Raw genomic sequence first — 3,073 nt, 5'->3', positions numbered from 1 at the left:
AGCAATTCCACTACTGGGAATATACCCCAAAGAGACCATAACTGCCACCCAAGCAGATATATGCACACCCATGTTTACTGCGGCTTTGTTCACAATAGCAAAGAGCGGGAAACAACCCAAGTGCCCATCAACAAACGAATGGCTAGAGGAGCTCTGGGGTGAGATGGTATCTCATAGCTGTTTTGATGAGTTGAAGGTTTTGAGTGTTGGGATTTGAGTGGAAGTTGGTAGAGCAAATTGGTTTTTCATGCAACTACTCACACACATCTGTTTTTTTCTGTTGTGAGTTGATGCTGACACATGACGACTCCCAGAAGAACTCTGGCGCAGGGTCTCCAAGGCTGGGGACTTGGAAGCCAGGCCTCTTATCCGAGAGGTCTCTGGGGGACTCCCACCAACCTTCTAGTCAGAAGCGAGGTTTTCCACTTACACGCTGATAAAGTTTCCTTATAGACTGTACTTTCATTGATCACTTCTGCAGAGCAAGTGTTGCATAGATAGAAAGATGATAGATAGATAGATACATAGATACATACATAGTTACATACATAGATACATAGATACATACATAGATAGGTTGGAAACAACCCAAGTGCCCATCAACAAACAAATGAATAGAGAAGCTGTGATCTATTCACACAATGGAATACTACGCTGCATTGAAAAATAAGGAACTCATGCAATATTATTCAAAATGGGTGACCCTGGAGGACATTATGCTGAGTGAAATATCTCAGTCACAAAAGGACAAATACTGCATAGTGCCACTGTTGTAGATCAGGACTGACATCGGGGTTGGGGGCAGACTGAAAAAGATGGGATAAATAATGTATACTGCATTGACACAGATGAGGGAGAGAACTGTTTAAAAGGGGTATGTGATTAGGTATTATTGTCATGACAGGAGTCCAGAATGAAGGCTGTATAATGGAGTGGACTTGGGGGGGGAGGGATTGTAAAACAATGAAAGGATTTTTCTTTTACTTTTCAAAGAGAAGAGTGTACTGGGGCAGGGAAGGTTGGTCAGAGAGAAAAGTGCAACAATGAATGAATGGAAATCCATAGTCTCTGTAAATTTTCATTAAAATAATAATAATTTTAAAATTTTCAAAAAACCAAACAAACATCCACTAAATAAGCATAAGCAGCATGCGGAAGTGACAAATGAGGGTTGCCACCAAGTGACTGGCATTTGAGACCTGGTTCTCTCACTCACAATTCTCTCCCTTTCCCACAGTCTACTTCTTCCCTTCTTTCTCCACATTCTTGTCCACCAAATTGCCTCCAAATCACTTTTCCTCGCACTGTCCTAAGGTAAACCCAGTACAAAGAGGTCATTTCAAGGACCAAGATGCATGTGACCCAAACATCCCACGGACTGAACATGCAACTATGTGTTGGACGACAATGGAGTCGGAGCTCTTCCTTAGAATCGAGGGTGGTGAAATGTCATCTCCCTTTACTTACGCCATGTGTTCAGGAGAAACCAGTGTTTGGAGAGAGACATTGGACTGGGAATGGAAGAGGTTGCAGCAAAAGAGAGGAAGACCCTCAATGAAGTGGATTGACTCGACAGTCATAATGGCTTTGACCAGGACGGGGGTGAAGAGGATAGTGCAGGACGATAGGGCGGGGTTCAGAGCTGTTGCTTACAGAGTCGCTGTGAGCTGTTATTGGCTTGACAGCACCTAACAACACAACCAACAAATTATTTGTTTAGAGTTTCTTTTAATTGAGATTTTTTTTTAAGTTTTTTTTAAATTGAGATTTTAATGAACACAGGAGTGGCATCCACTTCCGAAATGGCTTGCCTCTGGAAACTCTGTGAACAGTGCTCAGGTCTTCCATTCATAGGGTCACTATGAGTCATCTACGACTCAACGGCACCTAACAACAACAACAACAACATCGACAGCATAGAGAGAGCTATGTAGGCCTAGTAGATAGTAAGTTATGCTACCAAGCCCAAGGTGGATGATTTTAATCTGCAGCCCTCAGGCCTGGTTCAAATTGTTTTATGTCAAACATTCTTCTAAGTGGTATAGCACTGGTGTGTCCACTTGCTGTACAGAGGTAACTCGTGGTTGCTGTGATGCTAAACACTGTAACACTGATGTGTCAAATGCGATCATGGTCACCCATGGTGGACAGTGTTTGGTGGAGCTCCCTGATTCAAACAAGCTTGGAAGCAGGAGTGGCACCCACTTCCCAAATGGCTTGCCTCCGGAAACTCTATGAACAGTTCTCAGGCCTTTCGTTCACAGGGTTGCTAGGAGTCTTCTACGACTCAACGGCACCTAACAACAAGAAATACAACAAAGAGAACATGGATTTCCATTCATTCATTGTAGCACATTTTCTTTCTTGTCCATGCAGTTCACTTTTCTCTTTGAAAAAAAAATCATTGTTATACAATCCCCACCCCCCTCAGAGTTCACTTTATTATGCAGCTATTATTCTGGATAGTTTTCATGCAAATAAAATACCTAATCATATATTCCATTTAAGCAGTTCTCTCCCTCATCTGTTTCAATGCAGTGTACATTTTTTATCCCCTCTTTTCTTAGTTACCCCCCAACTCTGATGTCAGTCCTATTTTATAACAGTGGCGTTGTACAGTATTTGTCCTTTTGTACTGAGATATTTCACTCAGCATAATGTCCTCCAGGGTCACCCATTGGTATAATATTTCATGAGTTCCTATTTTTCAATGCTGCGTAGTATTCCATTGTGTGAATACACCACAGCTTCTCTATCCATTCGTTTCCAACAATTTACTTTTTTTTAAACTTTTTCTGTGATTCACGTGCAAGTGTACACAGCAGATTGGTTCAACCATCCCTACACGTTGTGTCTGAAGACATTGATTGCAATCTCCCCAGCACTGTTCCTACTCTCTCTGTGTGGTTTTGATTGTCATTCATCCTTCTGTCCTCTCCAGACTTCTGAGTTCCGTTGCTGGGTCAGGGCTACCTTTTTGATCTCTTACGGTTGATTGTTCTAAGAGCTGAGTACCTCCCTGGTATTATTTAGATCTGTATAGACCTGGCAACTATTTGGTTGAATGTTATGT

Source organism: Elephantulus edwardii, unplaced genomic scaffold (genome assembly GCF_000299155.1).
Source record: "Elephantulus edwardii isolate Elephantulus edwardi_28Jun2011 unplaced genomic scaffold, EleEdw1.0 scaffold00208, whole genome shotgun sequence".
Lineage (NCBI taxonomy): Eukaryota > Metazoa > Chordata > Mammalia > Macroscelidea > Macroscelididae > Elephantulus > Elephantulus edwardii.
Note: the sequence above shows the minus strand (reverse complement) of the source record.